The sequence below is a fragment of the Dermochelys coriacea genome, chromosome 8 (genome assembly GCF_009764565.3).
Source record: "Dermochelys coriacea isolate rDerCor1 chromosome 8, rDerCor1.pri.v4, whole genome shotgun sequence".
NCBI classification, from domain to species: domain Eukaryota; kingdom Metazoa; phylum Chordata; order Testudines; family Dermochelyidae; genus Dermochelys; species Dermochelys coriacea.
In genome coordinates this window covers 92,424,566-92,449,625 of record NC_050075.1, presented here as the reverse complement: position 1 = coordinate 92,449,625, position 25,060 = coordinate 92,424,566, and the positions used below count along the sequence as shown (strand labels likewise).

Genomic DNA, 25,060 nt, shown 5'->3' with positions numbered 1-25,060 from the left:
ATTGTTATTGGCAATGATGGAATTTGAACTCCTAATCCTTCAGTGTAAAACATCAATGCACGTTAAGATATTTGGCCTCTAAAAGACCAACAGATAGCAATAAGAACACATAGAAGTTAGTTGTGGAGGTGAATGTTCTGAGTAATATAACACATTCTTTAATACATGTTTTCAGTCTGTTCTAATGTTATACATTGTCAAAAATGTGGAGCGGTACAAATTTAGGAACAAAATTTTGTATCTTCCCTGCTAATGTAAAAAACAAATCACAATTGAATTCTATAAGTGAATACCACAATCCTTACTGAAGAATTTTTTAAAGCAAGATTAAAACACCCTCTCTTGTTCCTCTGTCCATTCCCCCTGAAATCTAATAGAAAAGTATAAATTTAAAGAACGGTACTTCAGCTGCTTTAAATTAGAAGACAAGTAATGAGACATTTAAGAGCTACGTGTGTCCTAGTATAAAAATTGTACATCATCTTTTTGTTGACCAACTTTGGGGTTTATTCTGCTGTATGTTTGTTGAATTTATGTTTACATTTTAGATAAACATAATTAGCCACGAGCTTGATTTTAAATTCCTGTTGCTAAATTTTTGTTTTTTATTCCACCTTTTTAAGTCTACCTATATTATGGAAATACCTAACAAGTTAACCATTACATTTGAATATTATGAATGTATAGGACATTGGAGGATTTTCCAGGTACTCCTTCCTATGTGTCATTATTTACACTAAATGACCATTGGGCCTGATTCTCTTCTCACTTAATATCATTTTTTCACCAGTGATTTACACAAATGTAAATGAGGGAAGAATTCGGTCCATTGTGCATGGCTTAAAATAGCCATTCTTAGTTCTAGATTCTGATCTCACCATGTTGTACGTGGGGAAAAGCTTCATTGTAGCTAACAAAATTACAGTGTTGTAAAACTGTTATTAGTGAGAGGAGAATCAGGCCCTTAGTTCACAAACCTGTCTATTTATCTTTCATGGAATGAAATCCTTCAGAAACTTTTGGCACTAATTAAAATTATGCTTTGTAAAGTGAGTCTGTTTTGTTTTTTTGTAATTTGATCTGGTGACACTTGTTTGTATATTCTACACGTACACACTTTGTATGTGTGTGCGCACACGCGTACGTCTATATGATATGTATAAAATTACTTTTTATATAGTAACTTTCTGCATAGGGCAACCCAAACAGCTGTTCCTCCTTTTTATAGCTTCTTTAATCTATGTGCCAACAAGTCAGTTTACAAAATCTGTTTTGTTGATGACTGCTGCGATAATAATTGTGGTGTTTTGTGGCTTGGCAAAAGCCTGGGGTCTCCTCCGAGGACTCTTGCCAAAGCCTTTGAAGGGGTTGAGGTAGATTCACTGCCAAAATGAGTCACCACTCTCTATTTTATTTAGTGTCCTTCTGCCAAGGCCTTAGACACTTTCTGTTTTCATTCTTTTGTAGGCTTTCCTTCCCACATTGTGGTTTTCTTCACAGCCAGAGTAATGTGTTTGCCAGCATAGGTGAGAGAGTGTGGCTAACTCCCCCAATGCCACTGCTAGACCATGCTTAAGGGTTAGTGATTTAGCTACTGTGCTTTCTTAAATGAATGTGCAAGATTTAATTATACATCTATGAATTATAAATGAAAGGACAGCTCTAGCTAATATAGTGCAGTTCAGTAAGTTGGAGTAAGGTCAAGGGAATTCAGAAGTTTCCCAGTGTTCACTTCTCAGTGGCACTGTAATAGTGCATTCTTTTAATCATTGTACTAGTCGCATTAGGGATGAGTTGCTCCTGTTGAGTTTACCCTCATTTTTTGGCCTGTTGCTTGGCTTTTTTACGACTTTCTCCTGCCCCCAGAAGCAGGGAATCACTCTCTCTGCAACGGAGTGATAAAGCTTTCTGTGTTCCCAAATGCACAGGAGTTATAACAACACTTTGTACCTCCTACCCAAATACCTCAGCGCGCTCTGCAAGCAAGAATTAGTTAAGCCTCCTGACACTGCTTCTGCGAATGTGAAAAGTGAGACACAGAGAGGTGAAGTGGTTTGGTCAGGTTCATGTAGTAAATATGCATCAGGGCTGTGAACAGAACCCATTCATCTGACTCACTGGCCTTTGCTTTAACCACAAGAACTTCCTTCTCCTGGCTATAGAAGGAGAGATGTTTCTGCCTCATTCTAGATAAAATGCTAGAAGAAGAGATGGCCCAGATATCCTAGAGGTAAAGTGTGTAATTACGAGCGGGTAATGTTGGATGAGATGAGACATGTGGGTAGATGACTTATTACAGAATCTGTGGTTTTCTTATTACTGCAGTGTTTTGGTATCAATAAGGAAAGTAATGAGGCAATTTCTGTAAACAGTTAAGAAAAATTAGAGTGAAAAAAAGTTTCTGGTACCCTTAAAAATAACTGCTGAATTGGAATTAATTTGCAAACTGGATACAATTAACTTAGGCTTGAATAGAGACTGGGAATGGATGAGTCATTACACAAAGTAAAACTATTTCCCCATGGTATTTCTCCCCCCCACCCCACCCCCCACTGTTCCTCTGATATTCTTGTTAACTGCTGGAATTAGCCTACCTGCTTGTCACCATGGAAGGTTTTCCTCCTTTCCCCCCCCTGCTGTGGGTGATGGCTTATCTTAAGTGATCACTCTCCTTACAGTGTGTATGATAAACCCATTGTTTCATGTTCTCTGTGTGTGTGTATATAAATCTCTCCTCTGTTTTTTCCACCAAATGCATCCGATGAAGTGAGCTGTAGCTCACAAAAGCTTATGCTCTAATAAATTTGTTAGTCTCTAAGGTGCCACAAGTACTCCTTTTCTTTTTGCGAATACAGACTAACACGGCTGCTACTCTGAAACCTTAAAAATAACTGTAGCATTAGCTATTCAAATGGATTTTCCCTTCCTTATCAGCAAAACACTCATTCTGTGTGATCTAAGTAGTTAGACAGCTTAGTACCTACTTACTAATGCTGGTATTTTTAAAGGACTCGAAGGGAGTTAGCACCCAACTCCCCAAAACTCCACCCTAAAAGTATGCTACATATTGCAACACATACATGTCACATGCTCCTGAAGGACTCTTAATATCCACCATGTTGCTTTATGATTCTCAAGACATTTCTGGTTAGGACCCATCTGAGAACGAGAACCAGTTCTCAGGGCTCACTATCAAACAAAATTGCCCCAAATGAGTAATTAAATACACATTACAAAAATACAAATTTAAGAAAATACAAATGTGAGCCAACACAAACTTTGGAATAATTACGGGGGAATTTAGAATTAGAGGTAAATACTTTGGGAGATCAGTTGTCTTTCCTCATTTTTTCTTTCTGTGTCAGCCTCTACTTGTTATGCCATTTTGCTCTTTTGGGGTGAAATTGTTCCCTGTGCAGAGGATCAGCAGAAGGCCTTTGTATCAGTGAAGTTTCATTGAAGCCTGTGCTCTGTACAGGGGTGAGTTTTCTACAGAAAGAATAAAACAGCATAGGCTTATAGGGGTTCACTGGGATGTTCATGGTGCATAAACCTTGTTTGTGTTAGCTTGGCACAGGGATGAATTTAACCCTGCATGCTTACCTCTTTTTCCTCCCTCTGGTCTTTTTACCCAGTGTCTTGCCTTTCCTCCCCTGCTCTTTCTCTGCCAGTTGGCACCCTTTTATTTCTTCTTTGTGTGTCCATTTGCCCCTCTATATTGCTCTTTTTTGTGTTTGTCCATAATTTTTGACTTCTCTTGCTCTGCTTTCCTGCTTATCATCTTTCTGATTGTCCCTTTATCAGGCACTATTTAGCAGAGTCGGTCCTGCAATGAAGCACTTTATTTGAAGTGTCTTGTCGGAGTGAAACTGATAAAAATCATATAGTCCTAGTCAATTTCACATTGCAGCAAACCATGCAGGTAACCTGTTTCTGCTCAGGAGCACATTCTTCATCCTACCATTTTGTCATTGTCAGCTACTCATGGACATTCAAACTGGGTGCTTACTGCCCACAGTCTGAGAACAGCTGATAAAATCATCCATAATTTGGACACTAGAGGATAAATGGCTCCCTGCTGTAACTTCAGTGACTTTGTTGGAGTTTCCTGGGGAATTAATTTGGCTTTGTAGGTTTCAAAATGAAATTTTAATTTTAAAAATGGAATTATCTTATTTTTGTACATTTAAATTAGACTTGCAACTGACAGATTAGTTACATGGTAGTAGCATTAAAAGATATTAAATATGCTCCGGCCACTTCACCTTCAGTGATCTCTTAAAGTATGCATTAAAATATGCGTTAACTACTTATGCAAAAAATCTGTTCCACTTTGTATTTATTTGTAACACCTTTGAGTACCTTTTCCAGACCTGAAAAAGAGTTTAGTATAAACTCAAAAGCTTGTCTCTTTCGCCAACAGAAGTTGGCCCAATAAAAAATATTACCTCACCCACCTTGTCTCTCTAATATCCTGGGGTCAGCAAACTGCAGCGCAACACTGTAAACATTAATTTCCCATGTTAATTTGCAGTTTCCACAGAGATGTTGGAGGATTGCAAAGGGGAAGAATAGCAGCCTGTGAAAATTAGAATACATGCAGATTGGTCCACAGTACAGTCTCTGTATTGAAATATGCTTTACACTGTGAAAGGTTTGAGAACCTCAGTATTACTCCTTTCATATTATTTAAATGTAGTTATACTGTTCTAATGCCTACTTCATATTCCTATGTCACAGTTTGAATGTGAAGAGCTCTTATATGCGTAGTTCTCTGTTTCATATCTGGGATACATTTGCTATCTTTCTGTATATTTAAGCAAATTCTTGCTTTTAACATCGTTTTTGTGAGAATTTCCAGCAGCTATAGTTTTCTTTTATTGAGCTTCATGCTTTTTTCTTAAAAGAAATTAAGTTCTCCAATGAGGTAAATGCTCAGCTTTACTCCAAATCTAAGCCATTATGACGAATTCAGTTTCGTTTCAGAAATTAATGGATAACCAGTATTGTTTCTAGCATGGACAGCTTCACCCATAAATGTACCTAGAATACTTCTGTGCCATTGCTTGTATCACTGTTGGTAGAATTAACAACACCTGCTGTAGTTAAAAAATGCCTGTACCAATATAGAATCAGATTTTTTGTCTGTGATAATCAGCATAGCTCTGTTGACTTTTGAGGGAGTTACACCAGTTTATACTAGCTAAAGATCTGGCCCATAGCACAGAATTTTGCACCTTGAATTTAAATTACATTGTACAAAAGCTTCCACCTACTCTCATTCATAAAGTCAGCAGTCTTGGGATGCGGTTCAAAGGTATCACACAAAGAAACCAATATAGCCAAATGGTACACTCTGGATTTACCATAATGTTAAATTTAGGCCCTTTCTTTTACTGCTTTTGCATCTGGATTTGTTAGCAATGTCCAGAAGGATTTCAGCTATGGAAGAATTAAAAGTGTCCCATATATTTATATATTTGCACTGTTATACTGATTTAAACTACCTACTAGGTATTGTACTAATAATTCTCAAGTTAGAGACAAAGAATTTTAACACAACATGATATCCTCTGTTATGCATAGTGGTCACACTGACAATATGTCTAATGGTCTGAAAATTTTTACTAGTTGAGAGAGAATTTCTGTATTTATACTCAACAGTACTAATAGAACAGGAAAAAAACTTTGAGATGAGTAAAAACTTTTAAAGCATGATTATAGTACTGAAGCTATATCATCTTGTGAAAAATATATTGCTTACCTTATAGAAGTAAAGTGAAGGTATTAATGACTGATGGTGAATTCCCCAATATGCAGTAACCTCTGATTATTTGCACTTGAAACTCTTCACCGAAGTCAGGTACTGTAGCAGAGGCTTATATAAAGTTCAGTTTTTTATTAATTCAACCTTATAAGCAAAGTATGCATTTCATGTTCATGATTTCAATCAATTATTTATTTAAGTAGAAAGAGATGTGGAAAATATTTTGGGGGGATTGTTCTAAATCTGAAAAGATTTTTATATAAAATATTTAATGAGAGGTCTATTTTGGAAAATGTCTGGATTTATTGTGGATACAATTGCAATTGATGTAGTATAAATAAAATGGAAGCTACTTTTAAAACTATTAAAATAATAGAACCACTGAAGGAAATAAAAAGAAAAGAATTTTTTTCTGTATGCCAAGTCATAAAATGTACAATGGTGTAGCAGAATGAATGAATTCCTGTTTAGAAAGGAAACTTTCTTTGCACCAGAAGGCCGATTCCCCAAATAATAGAGCCATTCACAAATATATTTTTCTGTATAACAAATAATAAAATAATTGTACAATGGAGTCTCCTCAAGTGAATAAGAGATAAAGAAATTAACTGTAAAAAAAGGGGAAAGAAAATTCCATCTTCAAGATCCCGGGTCTGATTAATTAGAAAATATTTGTAAAAGCTGATCCTTTGTCTGCCAGTCTGTGTATGTGTTAAAGCATGCCAGTGTTCACAGGATATATTGTTTTCTGTGCTCTTTAAAGAAGTTATTCTCCCCGGGCAGATTTCTACTCTCCAGTCTTCACAGCAGATCTCAACTCAACTGTACTGTCCCTACATGTCTGGAACTCTTTTAGGAATCCCATGCATATAGGGGGAGAAGGATAGCTGAATCACAAACCACCATTCAGGTCTGAGAGGAGAATTTTGCTCCAGAAGCATAAGAAACAGAATTATGGTTTGTCATGTCATGGTTAGATTTTCTGCTGTTTAGTGAATGCTACAGGTACTGCAAGCTTGCTCCAAAGTGCATTGGAATCAATTTGAGTATGTCTGTAAAAAGTAATAAGGGTTCAATCCTGCTACCATTGAATTCACTGGGAGATTTCATTCCCATCTGTACAGAGTATATATACAGATAACTCCCTTATAACTCTTTATTTTCAGCTTTAGTGCTGCGCACTATTCAGAAATGTCACTGAAGCCTCCTCCATTGTCCGTATCTAAAAAGGGGTTAATAAATTACATGCCTTATCAAAGTGTTGCAGGATTGACACTGTAGTTAAAGATGAGGTGGTATTTTCATTCTAAATCCTATTTTTCAGTGGTTTCTACATTCATTAACATTTATGTTTTGGCCTGAGATATAGATATATATATATTCATATAGTCATTCTTTCCTTCATGCCATTGAATGGAAATAAATGGAACCATTTTATATTTTTCCATTTTCATTTATGAGTTCAATCTTGAGCACTGGAGATATATATGTGGTCAGGGAATAAGACTCTGTTCCTGTCCAGGCATGACTACTAAATTGTAATATCTTTGGGGCAGGGATTGTCTTTTGGTTTTGTGTTTTTCTAGCATAGTTGGGTCATGTCCCAGGACCAGGACCCTTGGGTGCTACCACAATGCAAATAGTAAATAATAATAATTGGATGTGTCAGTGGGCTGGTCACGTAAGATTTGGTGGAGAAGGAATCATTGGCTAGGAATCCTGCAGCCTCAGGTGTGTGAATAGCTTCTGCTTGGATTATGCTACCTTACGTTAGGGCGTGTAACTTGTGCACCTGCATCATCATACATCCACTACTTTCCACCCAGCTCGTGCCCTCATTCCCTGACCTCAGCTGCACACAGTGGGTTGTAATAGAATAAAATGGGTGTCTTGCCTTAGTAAGGATTGAGGAAAAACCAAGTGAGGAATTCAGGATTTGGCCCATTGGAAGAGAGTAAGATTCTCTTAATTTATTGTGGATTTGCCAGTTTTGAGTTATAGGTTTAACCCTTACTAACTGCGTTGTCCCAGTGCAATCTTCTATTATCCTTCAGTATCAGTCTCCTACCTGGGCCAATATATAGATATAGATATAACTGTATATATATATATATATATAACAGACATTCTTCTTTTATTGGACAGGTTTTTGTGAGTAAAATGAATGAGGGTCATGGGGACAAAATCCATCATGTGCTACCCAGGACCAGACCTGTGTGCCCACCTTAGTCTTTGTCACTGGCTGCTGTCTCTCCAAGCCACTTGTATGAGGAGAGGGGCCACTGGATCTGTGTAATGGGGGACCCATTGTCCTTTCTCTGGCCTGTCCTCAATGTATCCCTCTGATCAATAAGTTGCCCAGAGGGCCTTTGTGAGCCCTGCACACCAGTTTAAACTTCATCCATAGATTTGGAGTCTATACCCAAAAATTGGGTGTAAATACATTTGACATAATTTCCACGGTGTGTGATTGTATCCCACCATGAGGTTTCAATTTTGGGACAGGTGCATCAAAAATGATCAAGTAAACCTGTAAAATTACAATTTCTCCAACATGTAGGATTAATCAATCTCCCCATTTTATTTACCCTCAGTATCTGACAGGTGGGTGAAACAGAGATCTTAAATGTGTTTGTTAACTTTAGGCCAGAAGATACCTGGTTAATAAATAAGAATAATACTCTACCAAGATTCTGTGGGTAGGCGTTAGATGAAGTAATGATAAAGATGAGTTATTCATAAAGTTAGTAGTTGTTTTTGGTGTCTTTAAAATTTTAGAATAAGAATCTGAGTCTATATGGAGGACTGATTAATAGATTTAATCATAGGGAGAATTTTCATTATCTGAATGCGTTGGAACAGAGGAAATTGGTTAAAATGATGGGCCAGAGTTACTGATGCACACGGCCACTTTGCCGCATTAAGCAAGGTTCACAGCTGCTTTGATGGAATGTAAACGGTGAATCTGGTTTTATATTTTTAAACAATATTTTTCAGTGTTAGAATTGACATATTAGATATTGGATAAATGGAGAAAATCCTCATTTAAACCAGTTTGAAAAACTTCTGATTTCTTAGCACGGTCAAAAAATGAGGTGCTATGAATAGGTGTCAGAGGAGAAAGAAATACAAAATATTTTAAAACTCTGGCTGTATTTTTCTAGATTGATACATTAAGGGAAAGATGTGAATTTTAAGAGCAGAGTCTGGTGTATATTTTTGAGTGGTAAATAAAAAGATCTTGCGATTCATCAGAGAGAAATCAGATTGTTCCATTTCCCTCCAATATTGCTGTGGGTCACGTGCGGATTGAAATTGTGCTGCTAACCAGATACAAATAAATAAATAAAAATGGAAGGGTACACGGTTTTCTGATTCTTCGTTTGTTATAGCCACATGCAACTAATTTTATATCTTTCACCAGCACTGATACATTTTGTAATGACTTTTCTGAGTTTATTGAAGAAGGAGTCTGGGATTTTGATAGGAAGAACTTAAAAAAGGTAGTTGAATCTGGATAAAATATTCATAGATATAAGAATTTCTAGTACCAGGAAAAGGCTGCTGGGTGCCTTCATGACTGTTCTTCTGATTTCCTAATTTCTGTTTTCCTTGTTTTCTGTGCTCTGTGTTTAAATAAACTCTTCTGGTTCTGTCTTTCACACATCATTGCTTTTTGCTTCAAAGGCTCCTTTTAATAACTTATTCTTTGGTTTAATTTTCTTTTGAACATGAAATGGGTTTAACCAAACATTGTGTGCACTACACTCACCCACTCAGAGAGAGAGAGAGTTTGATTTAATATACATGTAATCGTGTGTTTCTTTATGCTTACTATAGTGACAGATATAGTTAAGTTTGCAAAATAGTTTCCATTATAACCCCTTCTTTTACCATCAGCATATTTCAAGTATGCAATTTTCTCTGCCCGGCCTTTGCTGGAAAGTACACCATTGTAAAAAGTTTGAGCAAAATTCCTTTAACCATATATTTTGAGTAATTTTATAGCAGAAAAAATACACTTTTTTCTTGTCAAAAAATTCTAACCACGCTTTTGTAAAGGGCTACAGCAAAAGAAGCTGAAATTCAAAACTTTTTATTAGAATAGTCCTTAGTGAGGCTTTATAAGTTTGGGAGGAAAAATAGAAAATAAAATTATTTCACGATTGAAGAATCATTTCTGGAATGCTCGGGGGGCATATACACTAATATTAGCCAAGTTCTTTGCCTTCATAGCACTGAGATAAATTCTCACTGCCTATCCAGATCAGGTGGCTGCTACAGTTAGGCTGCTGCTGGGACAACTTTCATGAGGACATTCTTTATTAACTCCTGTGGTCTAGGCTAATGGTGTTTGGAACCAGAGGCAGTAGGTTCTACTCCCGAGGTTGCACCTGTGCCATTTAGCTGGCAGTGGTTGTGTCTGTTGTCTGTAGTGCATAGTTAATCAATCACGCCACACTTCGTGTAGCTTTTTAGATATATTTCCTTGCTCTTCAGCTGCTTTTTTAGCTTTGTGCTTTCATACACTGTATGTAAGTGTGTTGCCACCTGTGCCATTTTTTCCCCACATAATTTTCCCATATTTGACAGGGGGTCCTGTGTCCTGTAAATCTGTGGTGTCATTAGGGGGCTTTAATAATTTGCAGCAAAATAAACAACTCTTGGGTCCCATAAAATGTAATCACATTGTGCTGCAGTATCACAACACATTAATTTCTCCCATTGGAAAAGCTCCCATTGGTGCCATCCTAGTTGGAGGAGGAAGAAAGAAAAATAACATGTAAATACAAATATGATTAGATACTCACTGAGTCACCAGGCAAGCCAAGTACCAGCATTCTGAGGGGAAAAAAATGATGACATAAATGTGAGGGACACCAACTGCAAAACAAAACAAAACAACCCCAAAATTTCACATACATTTGTCTGAGATTGCAACCAGTATTAGTACTCAAGCTCTGTGGGTTGTCTGAGAGCATCACATGAACTAAACTTGAGAAGCATCATTAAAGAGGAACATGTGATTAACTTTCCATACTGTGAGTAGTCTGTTTACATCCAGAGGTTCTGCTCAGACTTTGAAAAGTTAGGAACATGCGTAAGTCTTTGCAGGACGGGGGCTTCAAGTTATAATAAACTCTTTGGTGCTGGGTGTTTTTTGTTGTGAGTCTGTAGAGCACATAGCACAGTGGAGTCCTGATCATGAGTGGGGCCTCTAAGGTACTACTGGAAATAATTGTACAATGAATATTGTCCCTGTTCCAAGGACTTTACAATCTATGGCTATAATTCATTAAGTAAAAGCCAATCCTAGTCCTTCTGAAATTGATGGGAATCTTGCCATCATCTTCAGTGGGACCAGACTTTGGCCATAGATGGTTTAAAATAGTTTGATCTGTAACATTTGGTACAACTATAACTTTCAGATCCTTATGTTTCATGCGTTGAAGTTTTCTTTGTGCTCATACTATCTAATACTATCTTTCCATGCGCTAGAATATAAAAATGAATGGCAACTATTTTTCCTATAGTAAGATATCAAGGATACAATACATTGTAGAGGTACTAGGTTGAAATAAGTCAACTGAAATTTTTTGGATTCTAAAAATATCAGTGCAACAGAGGTCGGTTAAATTATAAATCCAGTTCTAAGCATATATATAATACATAGGACTGCACACTGTACATTTGTTTTATAGATTTTCATTGAATTGCTGCACAGTCTAATGCTAATTGTAAAATGTTGCAAGTTTATCTGAGGCCACTGAATAACTGAATAATAGTTTGGATGGGGTGATGGAGAGTTAAACCTAGTAGGAACCAAAAGAAGTGAAGGAGGGTGCAGTGGGTATAGTGGGGAGGTCATGGCTGTGCTGCTTGGGAGGGGGCATGCCAGGGGGGAGCCAGTGGAGTGTGCTGGAGACCCAGCAGTTTTTCAAGTGAAAGTCAATTCAGCATTTGGGGCCTGATCCACTTCTTAAGTCAGTGGAAAGACTCTTTGGGCTTGTCTGCATGGCAAAGTTGTGTGCAGTAGGCTAGGATGTGAATTTAAAGCACACTAGTTACTCTGCACTAACTTCCTTACTGCACACTAAGAGTATCCTGAGGCAGTTTAGCTTTGTACATTTCCAAAATGCATTAAGCTAATGCAAACAAAGGCAGTCAGTGCACAGTAAGAGCGTCCACACGAGGAGTTAGTGCAGAGTAGCTAGTGCTTACCATGTGGATGAGCCCTTATTGATTTAAGTGGGTATTGGGTCAGGCTCTTAATGCTGCTACATGACCTTCTCATTGTGTCTTTGAGAGAGGAGTAGGAGACACAGCCATTAGAAGCTATGCTGTCAGAGGTGGAGAGGTACCATACAGAGTCTCGCTCCCTGCATGGGTATTTTTGGATCCACATACATGAATCTGAAGTCAGTGAGGTTTCTAACCCACACCTGTTGCCCCTTTCCTGAGATCAGATGCCTCTTGGAGAGAGATGCAGAAGTTCTGTTTGCCGAGTTCCCAATAGATTTTGTCCCCTCCGGTGAGATTTTTTATGGACCAAAACAGTTAAGTTTAAATAATACAATGAGCTGGGAATGTTTTTAGATGGATTAATTCTTTTTTTTTCTCTTTTCTTTTTTAATATCAGGGTTGGAAGGGACCTCAGGAGATCATCTAGTCCAACCCCCTGCTCAAAGCAGGGCCAATCCCCAATTTTTGCCCCAGATCCCTAAATGGCCCCCTCAAGGATTGAGCTCACAACCCTGGGTTTAGCAGGCCAGTGCTCAAACCACTGAGCTATCCCTCCCCCCTTCTTACATATGAGAAATTAGAATTATCCAGTTTATTAGATTCAGTTGTTTTACCACGTCTTTATTAAGAATGTAATGTTGTTGTAGCTGTGTAGGTCCCAGGATATTAGAGAGACAAGGTGGGGGAGATGATATCTATTATTGGACCAGTTTCTGTTGGTGAGAGAGACAAACTCAAAAGCTTGTCTCTGTCTGGCTTGAAAGCTTGTCTCTCACCAACAGAAGTCAGTCCAATAAAAGATATTACCTCACCCACCTTGTCTCTTTATTAAGAATAACTGTTAGGATAGAGATAGCTGCCAGGGAAACTGAAGGGCCCTGGTCTCTTTCTCAAGCTAATAAAATGATATTTTAAAATAGATCCCATGTATTTTTATACTGGGATAAGTTACCAGTTCTAGATTAAATCCAACCTGTGTTCATGTTGTTTATTTGGGGTAGGATTTTCAAAGAGCCGAAGGGAATTAGTTTAGTTGGACTTGGGCACCTATCTCCCATAGGCTCCTTTGAAAATCCCAGCATCATTGCTAGGTCTAATCTCACTTCAGACTGAGGGAGAAACCCAAGCTGGTCATAAAGTTGTTACTTGTGAGCATTACCGATTGTAGGATCCCATCACATGAAAATGTCTAGCTTGCATTGTCTATATGAATGTATGAATACCGGATAAGTAGATCTAATTTAGCTTCAGTTTCTGAAGAGTTATAGACAATGCAGTGGCACTTTTCCATAGCTATTGCTTACTTTTCCCCAGCATTACAAATATTTGAATACAATTATTCTATCAGCTGGACACATTTTCCATCCCATTTCTGCTCGAACAGTACTATAATTTAGTGTTGATTTAAAAGACAGTCTGCCTTAAAGCAGATTGCAGAGTTTGCACACTGTGAATTGTAATTAAAGTAAAAGAGGTTCTTATTATGTCAACAACTGGCATGAGAACCCCTGAGCAGCAGGTGACCCTAAACATGTGAGCTTTGTGACAGCTAGGATCCTTCTTTCACTGGTTTAGCAATCTGAAAGACTAAATTGAAAGAAGCCCAGAGGCTGTATATTTCATTAGGTCCCGAGGGAAGTGTGGGATACAGCTTCCTTCTGCTTCCCTGGGATGTAGCCAAAAAGTTTCTAGAGGCTCTGTTTTTGACAGGGGCTTGCTGAAGGTGGGAGGGGGGACCTTCCTCCAGTCACCCATAACACCATAAATTTGACATTTCCCACAGTTTCTTTGAGTCAGTGATGTTGCTGTGTCATCAGTATGTCCCAAATCTTGCGCTTTGTATTGTTTGAAAAGGAACAGTTGCACTTTCAGGGGAACTAAAAATTTTTTTCACTGTCCAATAGTTTGTCTGGTGCAAAAGCACAAAGGATTATAAAGTACACATCTCAAAACAGGGTTTAGCTTTATCAAAAGTATGTGTACTGTGCACACTCCTACAGTATACACCTTTTTAAAATGAAAAAGAAAGCAGAATGTAGAAATAAAGATGACATTTCTTCTAGTAGATAAAGCAGAACAGCACCGAAAAATATATATGTAGGACTTGATTGCAAGAAGGATAAGAAAAGGAATTTTATGCAAATACTGGGCTAAATTCATCCCTAGTTTTATTCCATTGAAATCAGTCCAAACTTGGCCCAAAGAGTGAATTGTGGCGCATACTCGTTTGTAATGTATTAACATGCTTTGAGAACTTAATGTTGAAAACCAATAGTCTTCATCCTCAGTCCTTCCAATCCTTTTGTGATTGACCCACAGCCATAACCAGTAGAAACTTGTACTTTTTGAGTTCCTGCAAGACACTCCTTCACACTATTTCTGCCTCTATGGGAAAAAATGTTGACACAGCAACTCTTTTAGAACTCTTTCCTCTTTGACTTGTGTCTGTGTATCTGTGTCTATGTGTGTTCAGCCTTTTAATCTTTGTTAATGAAATTTTATTAAAAACTTGTCACAAGAAATTTTAAAAATGAAGAGTACTCAGCTCATATAAACTATTTAGAAATGTTTTATTTCACACACTCACACACAGATTGATCTATCAATCTATTCATTGATCTATCTATCCATCCATCCATCCTGTGACCATCACTGTAGTGTCTGAGTACTTTCCATCACAGTGATCTTCTCTCTGTTCCCAGATATTTCTGTAAATACCACATCTTAGCACTACCTTACTGTACAGATCTCATGATGGTAAAGGGTTTGCTGGTCTTTTTAGTATATAAACCTATATTTATAAGTTTATTACTAGAAAGCAACTTTCTAGTGATGAGAAGAGGGGATTGGGTTTCTTGACTCTCAAGCACAATTATCAGTTCTGCCACAAATCTAGTGAGTGGCCTTGGTCAAGTCACATAACCTACCAAGTTTCACTATAATTAGATTGCATAGTGACATATTTTACAGATGCGATAGATCAGATTAGAGAAAGATGAAATAGATTTCAGAGTACTTCTACCTCATCGAAATATTTTGAGAATTCACGTTGGTAAAGTTCTTTGATGCTGCATGAAAGGCATATTAAAAATCTAAAATATCATTATTTGTCATCTCTGAAAATTTGCTCAGAAATTAAATTTTTGAAACCTCGGGCACAAGTTTTCATCTGGGCCTTAGAGCTTGTCTACACTTCCCTGCAGTTGGAATTACAAGGGTGTGAACAGGGGTGTGCACCAAAGTGCTGCTCTGTAACTCCCTTGTGTGGACGCTGTGGGCATGAACTAAAAGGTTCCTACTTTGCGTTAACATAATCCTTTTCAAACAGGACTATAGTGAGAACAAGGAACTTTTTAGTTTGCTCCCACGGGACCCATATGGGAAAGTTACAGTGCAGCACTTTGGTGTGCAATGTTATTCACACCTCTGTAGTTTGAACCACTTATCTTAGTTTGGTATTTCAAAGAGATTTTCAAAAAAAATTGATTTATTGCTGTATAAGCACGATTGCACCTAATATAGCTTACCAATTTCAGACCTTTTTTTATGGGCATGTAATTTTTAAAAGGTTAGTATTGCAAACATTTTGCAAGCATTGAATCCATGACAGGGACCAGATATTTTTATGCAAGTGTTCAGAGTAGCTGTGGTGTTAGTCTGTATCCGCAAAAAGAAAAGGAGTACTTTTGGCGCCTTAGAGACTAACAAATTTATTTGAGCATAAGCTTTCGTGAGCTACAGCTCACTTCATCGGATGCATGCAGTGGAAAATACAGTGGAAAGATTTTATATACACAGAGAACATGAAACAATGGGTTTTACTATACACACTGTAACGAGAGTGATCAGTTAAGGTGAGCTATTACCAGCAGGAGAGAAAAAAAACCTTTAGTAGTGATAATCAAGGTGGGCCATTTCCAGCAGTTGACAAGAACATGTGAGGAACAGTAGTGGGGGAAAATAAACATATTTTTGGAAAATAGTTTTACTTTGTGTAATGATACATCCACTCCCAGTCTTTATTCAAGCCTAATATAATGGTGTCCAGTTTTCAAATTAATTCCAATTCAGCAGTCTCTCGTTGGAGTCTGTTTCTGAAGTTTTTTTGTTGAAGAATTGCAACTTTTAGGTCTGTAATCAAGTGACCAGAGAGGTTTTTTTTCTCTCCTGCTGGTAATAGCTCACCTTACCTGATCACTCTCATTATAGTGTGTATGGTAACACCCATTGTTTCATGTTCTCTGTGTATATAAAATCTCCCCACTGTATTTTCCACTGCATCCGATGAAGTGAGCTGTAGCTCACGAAAGCTTATGCTCAAATAAATTTGTTAGTCTCTAAGGTGCCACAAGTACTCCTTTTCTTTTTGCAGATATTTTTATGTTATTGAAAACAAAAATATTAAAATGGCCAAAATATTAAGATTTTGAAAGTAGCCCAGCCCTGCATCTGCTTTCCATGAAGATGTGTATTATACACTTATGATCATTCTGACATGATTCTGCCTTACATTATAATTCTACCTTCAGAATTTATTGGCCTTTTACATATGTGGAGCTGAGGCCAAATTGCTACTAAGAAATATTTGACCAAGTCCTTTTAATATTTTAGTTCTTACAAAGAGCAATGATGGAAATGTTCTGTTTGTGATTAGTTTATTTTAACTGCACTGTGGTGAAGACACCCAGATGGCATTTGCCCTGGCAATAGGTGAATCTATATGAAAATATTGTTACCAATATCATAGACCAATGGGTCATTTACACTTTAATATGGTTTGTCTTCGTTTCTTTGGAGAAGGCTTTGGATTTTTCATGACTAGCCAGCCTACAAATACAACTTCAAAGATATTTCCAAACTAACACTGCAATTTAAAATTTGGCAAGGATTTAATTTTCCAAAAGCATTTGTACGATATTTTCTCTGGGAAGTTTTAGTTGCTCTTAGCTAATTTACCGACTACCCGAACTGAAGGTTCCCAACCTCTGTAATATATGCTAAGAGGCATATGCTGTAGCACATTAAGTACTGCTGCACAAAATACTCCCTTGTAGGATTCTCATCATCTTTGTCGCAGACATTATTTATGACATTTAGTCAATATTTGCATGACAGAATGGTCAAAATTATTTTGTTTTAGGCATACCACTGATAACTGGAGCCATACTCTTTATCATTCTTTTACATTCATTAGTCACTCTGCAGTGTTTTTAACATTTTAAAACACTCATGCAATTCAAAGGCAAATAGATTTCAGCCAAAACGCCTTCAAAATTATCTTTTTCCCTTTGAGTTATTCAGCGATTTTTAACACTTCATATGTTTGATGTTTTTTTCTTTAGTCTCAGCAAGGCAAAGTTTTTGCCGGCTTTGAATACACTAAAGATATGAGTTTGGGAGAAAAAACACAAGGTAACCTTAACTTAATGTGCAAATGTTATCAGACACAGCATAAGGTATAGCCAGCCCCAGAAAAGTGGCTATTTGCCTTCTAAGCAAAGGGTAATTTTTTATTTTTTGTATTTTACAACAAAACTGATTAGTGAATAGTCTAGCGCAAGAAAATGTTGCTGTTAATAAAGTTTCCTCAGTGTGCCAGAAAGCAGATGGTGGCAACAGAATAGAGTTTTCTTTTGACAGCTTTTCTGAATGCTTTCTAAACCTACAAGAGATTTTGCTATTCGATATTTAAATTTCTGACACTATGATTCTTTTAATCCAAAAACAAAAATAGAAACTGAAACTTAAAATTGTAATCAAGTCAAGCTGTTCAACAGATCAGACCCACATCTTTAAAAGTTTGATTGAAATTTTGTCTACTTGGTGCAGTGCTCCATTTTTGGAGTTCTGGGCTTTTCTGTTTTTCCCTTCTCAAATTTTAGTTTCTCAGCAATGTAAGCAAGTTAAAATGAATTGTAATTAATATTTTCAGAGTGAACACTTTAAGCTTACTCTTTTTTCATGCTGTGTTTTTTCTGTTCACTGTCTTTATTTTTTTCCCCATAGCGCACCCTACTATTCCACATATCTCCAAGGATCTGTTGTTCCCTGAGGTGTTCACTTTAAATATCGCTCCATTCTTTCCTTGCTAACAGCCCTCTTACCTTGGATTTTGGTGTAATTTGGCACAATGATTCTGTATAGACTCTGCAGGATATCACTTCTCTATTAGTTTTAACTTTGTCTTCTGCCCGTTTGGCTTATATACTCAGTACAGATGCACAGTACAGCTAGGGTGCCTAACAAAAAGCCTCTTTCTCTTCTGACTGAATCTGTCTTGTCGATGCCAACATGATACTGATGCAGCAAAACACATCCTGATTTTTATGGTAATTTGGTTTTCTTTTAAGCTGCAATCTGCAACATTGTGGGAGCAGGAACATATCTGCAAAGCAGTGATTGGTGGGTATTCTGGGTAGACAGAATCTTCTAACTTTAGGAGATTGCTTCAGACTGACTGCAGTATTTCTGAAATTATTTGCAAAAGGCAAGCATGTTAGAAGAGAGGAAAACGGGCTTTGGGGTGCAGAGCTGGTGTCTGGCAAGAAGGAGAGCTTAAAAGTGGCAAGCAGGTTTTTCAGTTACATATATTTCCATATTTACTCAAGAGGCGTAGTTCACATGAGGCTAATGAAAATCTGAAATGGAAATTTTTCAGATGCCACGTTGAACTCCTCAAGTGCAAAGAACAAGGAAAAGACATCCACCAGAGGGAAAAAATTGACACTAAAACCAAATATGTGCGTAAAAGGAGTTGAAATGAGAGCCAAGAGGCAAGGTGTCAGGTACATCCCATTGAAAGAGAGCTGTGAAAACTAAGTTTCCACTATGAATCTGTAATAAAAAATTAGGCTTAAACTTTGCTCACATTGGTGCTGACTATAACTCAGTATTAAGCTTATATTGACCAAAACTTCTGGAAATATTATTTTATTTCACCTTTCTTTTTATTCTTAACTAAACTCACCTATTTTTGTTTGTGACATTCTTCTTCATTTAAAATACTAATCCTTAGTATATCAAACAGGCCCATTCTTCACGGATTCCTCCTTTTGTAAATGTTTTTATTCCCTTTAGTATATAGGTTCTTATTTGAATATTCTTTGAAAACTTTTCTCCTGTAGTTGGTTTTTTTTGTTCGTTTGCTTGCTTTTGTGTAGAGCAGTCAAGTCTTGGGTGGAGTCTAGGAAACGAATGAGTTTAGCAAAATGCACAGATTGAAAAATACATTATGTTGCTAGTGCCGGGAAACAGCTGGACTGGTATTGGTGCCACAGCTAGGGTTGCCAGTTTTGGTTGGACATATTCCTGGAAGTTTCATCACATGACATAATCTTTAATTAAAAATTAATCTTTAGTTCCTGGAGACTCCAGGACAATCCTGGAGGGTTGGCAAACCTAGCAATAGCAGCTGTGTGCGGAAAAAAGACCAACTTTTGGAAGCAGCCTAAAGATTCTAACTCTGGGGTCGGTACATGCTTTTGTTTGTTTTATAGATAGAGGGCAGAACTGCACTGCTCTTACTGCCACCCCTTTAGTGCAATCCAGAGAGCAACTTTGAGGTGCCTTGTAATGCTGTGCATCTTGGCCAGAGGAAATGTACCTCATTGCATTACATGGTGGCGGTGAGGATAAGGGATGAGAATGGATACCAGAATGAATAGCCTAGCAAACACAACATACTTGGATCCCTTAGGGATGGGTCTGTCACAATAAATATATAGCAAAAGGAGGGCTGGGGTGGGGAGAGATTGATGTGTGTGACTGCTGCAGCCCAGTGGAGTCTCCGCATATACTGAAAATGGTGGACACTGTTTTCCTCTTAGATACACTGGTATAGACTCCATTGAAGTCAGTGCTGTTTACACCAGTGTAAAACCTGTGTACGTGAGTTTAGAGTCAGCCTCAGAGAGTTGTACCAAACCTACAAGATCTGCTCCAAGATCTCCAACATCATGGGAAAACATCATCTTCACTATAATATAATACAGTACAAAGAAATGTACTATTATGATTAATAATTTAATTAGGTATTGATATGGAAGGTGCTTCGTTCAAAGATTCTTGGGGAGTGATTTGAAGTTGCCTCCAGAAAATGAAGGAAAAGATGGCAGACGACAGGGCTCCTAGGGGTATGTTTGCACCCATGGCTGGCCAATGTCAGGAGGTTCGGGCTGCAGGGCTATAAAATTGCATTGTAGACATTCAGGCTCTCAGTGGAGCCCAGACTCTGGGACCCCGTGAGAGGGGAGGGTCCCAGAATCTGGTTTCCGGCCTGAGCTTGAACGTCTACATTATATTTTTATAGCCCTGCAGCCTGCATCCCATGAGCCTGAGTCAGCTGACATGGGCCACTTGTGGGTGTTTTATTGCCCTGAGGGAGATTAAAAGGCTTCAGTCTGACTGACATTAGTACCTGGCTTTTAAACCACACTTTTTTCATACAGTACGGTTGGAAGTTTTCTAGGTTAACCATGGCAACACCGTAGTTATGGTGCCTATCTATAAGAGGGAACAATATCTGGTGTTTAGAGCAAGATATTATGGGCCAGGCCTCTTGCCTTCTATTCCCATCTTTTAGACACTGTAGCTCTGGGGATAAATCACTTAATCTGTCCATGCCTCAGGTCATTCATCTATAAAATGGGTAAAATAATCACCTTCCTTACAGAAAGCAGTACACAAGTACTCCTTTTCTTTTTGCGAATACAGACTAACATGGCTGCTACTCTGAAACCTTCCTTACATAAGTATTGTGAGGTTTAACTTAATGCTAATAAAATGCTTTTGAGTTCCTCAGATGAAAGATGTTATATGAGTGCACATTATTTTATTATTAATAATAATAGTTTCAATGTGTCATTATTTATAATGGTGTTTTTCTAGTTTTATAAATTTTTTATCAGTTCACACATTTTGAAATGTTATAGCTCAAATGAGCTTTAATTAATTAAAGATTGAAGTTCAGACAAACGTTGTAGAATTACTCTATAGTTTTAAATACCTATATACTGAGAGTGCCCAGAACCCTGCTCACCGACACTTTAGGATCATCAATGAAACCCTTCAGTGTTTTAAATTCTTCATTGGTGCGCATATTCAGAACGTTGATGGCTTCTAAATAGAGTGGTTCAAATATTTCAAAGCACTTGAGATTAGTACAGTGTGAAGCAATTTAAAATTATTGTACTGCAGTTAATTTTAAATAAGTGAGCACTGCATCTGTCTAGAAACCCATATAGATACAAATGGAAGCGCTCTAAAAAACTTGAAATGATCCAATTAATTTAAATCACTTTAAAAGTCATAGAAATGAATAGTGTAAATCAGTTTGTGAGGGATATAGGCAAATTTTGTAGAAAGGAATCTGAGGGTTGAGGTTCAAAATTTTTTATTTTGGGGTTCATGATGATGAAAAATAGGTTAATTTATATTTCCCAGGGATATGAGGGCAGCAGTAGTTTCTCCTGGCTCTTATTTATTCTGATTTTTTTTATTTCCCAAGATTGTAGAGACTCAGAAATCCAACTTTGCTCAGATTTTTTCCTCATTACAAATATTTTTCTCCAAACCTATGTAAAAAGGGCATATAAGACAAATAATGGTCCATGTCTAGGAAATGCCAAGTATATTTTTAAATACAGCCAAAAATACTGCAAAATTAAATATTTTACATCATAAAAGCTCACTTTTCTTGTCGGTTTGGATTACTTAGGGAATATGGATTTTTTTCACCTCTAAATCATCAATTCAAATATGACCCATGTCAGTAGTTACCAAAATTAATTACAAGGTGATGGCTTTTTGGAGGCCTGTACGAAATGAATTTGTGGTCTCAGATCTTGTAGACAGGGGTCCACGTAATAGAGGGCCTGATCCAAACCCCAGTGAAATCAATGGGAATCTACTGACTTTGGATCAGGCTTATGAAGATATATGGACAGATTCTTCTCAGATCTCTAGCACTTCAACACATGTTTTTGGGAGATATGTACAACTCTCTCCACAATATACTGGTAGGCCTAAAATTCCAAATTATCTTCCAAATATCATGGCCAGAAATTTATTTGTTACCCATGGAATTTACTTGACTCTTCCATTTCACTTTTTTTTCTAAAGTCCTATTGAATAAATAGTACTATCGCTTCCTTCTCCATACAGCAGCTCAATATATTATTGGGGTGATTGTTTACTTCAGGGTTAATTTCTGCCTCTTGGCAAATGACTGGTGAGTGTCTGACAATAGTCCTGACACTGATGTGGGACGCCAATCAAATGGTTTCCTGGATGGAGTACGAGCTCCACTTGGTTTTTAAGGACTGGTTCGGAGCTGACATTTGCAAAAAATTGTTTCCAGCTTGCCCTATGGCTGACGGGAAGTTCCAGAGCTGTGGAATGACAAAAAGCAAAGTGGCCCCCTCTGTAGGGCCTTACCTTACTTTTAGACAGTTGTCATTATCTTTGTCTAAAGGTCATGGCTAAATTGAATAAAAGGAAAGCTGTGTGTTCCTGTCGATGCACAAAGGCAGTATTGACTTTCCTAATCCAGTTTGCTGAGGGGTGAGAGAATTAAATTAGATATCTAAGCACAGAAATTGAGAGCCTTTGAAAACAAAGATAAGGAGACAGGCTGTATTTTCCCTTTCCTGGGAGCACTGGGCTCAAGATTTTGCAGGTGTGTCATCTGATCCATGGCTTGCATCGATCAAAACTGTGCCAATGCATATTTAATTAGCAAGGGGACCCTGGGTGCATTATGGCCATCATCCCTATATTGAATGGACTGTCAGACTTTCTGAATGCTTCCCCACCCCCAGCCCTGCTTCGTTGTTTGGGGAGCTTCTGCATTTTGTCTGAGCAGCTAAAAGTTTCTTTGTTTTTAGCTGCTGATGCATACAGCACCACTGAGGAGAATACAAACAAGTAAAATCCTAAAATGTTTATTTTGTCTAGGAAAAAGGGCTTTGGGTTAGGGTAACGGATTTTTGTGTCTCTTGGAATTAAAAAAACAAATAGTTGCATGGTATTTACTTTAAGAATATTTTATTATAACATGTAAAATGTGTGCTATGGGATTCCTTAAGGAACCCTTTGATGACAATTTGAATTAAGTCAAAATTAATGTTTGCTGCTGCAGAGAAATACATAGAAAATGTTCCAGAATTAAATCTATAAGCAGGAATCAAAAAGGCTGTAAACTGTTTTAAAAACAAACAATTAGATGTGAATCAAATGCTTGTTTGTAATGTCAACCAACAAATACGGGAATACACAGTTTTCCCACATTCTAGGCTATCGCATGATACCAGTAAATCATTCATGCATGGACTCATGAAAACAAACAAAGTTGATTTAAAATGAAAACCATTTTGATACAGCTTTGGAGTATTATTATCATTATAGACAAGTTATTATACATATTGCTCCCATTTCTTATGACTAAGGAAGTAATGAGGAATTTTTGCCTCAGACAAGTTAGCTCTGGAGTTTCTGGGATTTCTGCTTCCAACTACCTTGTTACAAAGCCTGATTATTCAGACAAAGTGTTGCTTGATAAACAGATGTAATACACAAAGTCTGCTTAGAATAAAGAGCAACAGACTGTGGGCACATGTTTTGGTCTCATTCAAACTCATCAGCATAGTCTAGCTAGCTGTTTTGTCGCTAGTCTACTCACAGGGTAGCTTAGTAACGTCTTACTGGTGAAGTAATAAGGAGTTTTTTGCCACAAAAGTTTTGTGGCAAGGGCTCATGGGAAAATCATTTGCATACATCTTGTTACAAAGGCTGACTACTTCCTGGCTTAGACAAAGTGTTGCCTGATAAACAGACTTAACACACAAATGTCTGTCTGGAATAAACAGCAGCAAGCTTTGATTTACATTTCCATTATCAAAGATAATCTCTTTCCCAGTGTATAGGAATTAAGAGTCCTTTCCTTATAAAAACCAGACTGGCATTGCTGTGATTTTACCACTGCAGAACCCTTGTGCATGAGTTGAAAAGATGTAACATACTGTATATGGGGTGCATAAAATAAGAACTAGAAGGCTGGTATGGATCTATACATGTGTGAGGCAGACGTGTATAATGACACATGGGCACTTGGAACACCTTATAAAATAGTGGACTTGAAGGTAATGGCTAGAGTTTAAATGTAGATCGGTGTCTTATTTAAAATAAATAATAGTACACACCCCTATACCTATAAATAGGCATGGCAGAATTTGATTTTTATTTTTTTTATAATTTCAATGGAACAATGTTTACTTTTAAGCATTTTTTAATGTTTATCAATTTAAATTTTCACAGTTGCACAAAATGATGGGTTTTAAGCTTTTTGTTCCTCAGTTTTTATTTATCCAAATTTTCACTGTGGTGGGAGGTTATCAAACAATAGAAGGGTCAAAAAATAATTATTTGATGACTGTAGACATTTAGATTCAAAAACTAAAGCCTTATAAACTTAAAACATAAATTGTCAACACCAAATGTCAAAATATACAAATTAAATATTCTGCAATGAAACTCTAATGAATTTTCAAGCAACATTTTTCTTACTTTGCTTATCTGCAAATTTTAATTATTATTGGTGGAAATATTTTTTCATCAGTTTGTGTGTGTGTGTTAGGTGAAATTGACATTTACTAACTATCTATAAATAACAATTGTAGTAAATTTAGTAAAAGTAAGTATAAAAAGTCTCAATACCTGTTCTGGTTTCTGCTTGTAAATCACTGGTCCCTTAAACTCAGCATACAGGTTTGTGTATAAAGAGATATGATTTAGATTTTTTTACATGTATAAATCTTTGGTGGAATCTGTACCCCAAATTATAGATGAAAAATGTATTGTACGAACACAACCCAGCCGTATAAATATTTTATTACAAATAAGACTCTGAAACGTGAATAAAATGTCAGTTTATTATACAATATTTTCCCCATAAAACATTACATGAATGGAAAATTTAACTTTGCACTTTTCTAGTGCTTGTGAAAGGTGTGGACTGGCAGTACTGAAGAAAGGAGCTCTCTATTTATTTATCCA

General features: G+C 37.1%; 1 protein-coding gene and 1 long non-coding RNA gene across 19 annotated transcripts in view; one reads left to right on the top strand and one right to left on the bottom strand.

Annotated features, from left to right (window-relative positions):
• Positions 1 to 25,060, top strand: part of NFIA (nuclear factor I A) — a 465,041-nt gene that overhangs the window by 291,389 nt on the left and 148,592 nt on the right. The gene's annotated exons all lie outside the window — the stretch shown is intronic.
• On the bottom strand, positions 2,809 to 18,382 carry LOC119860356. Its single transcript, XR_006283164.1, has 5 exons — positions 18,115 to 18,382; positions 10,579 to 10,609; positions 5,765 to 5,878; positions 4,458 to 4,579; positions 2,809 to 3,489 (listed from the first exon to the last, which is right to left on the bottom strand). It is a non-coding gene; the product is annotated as an uncharacterized LOC119860356 (long non-coding RNA).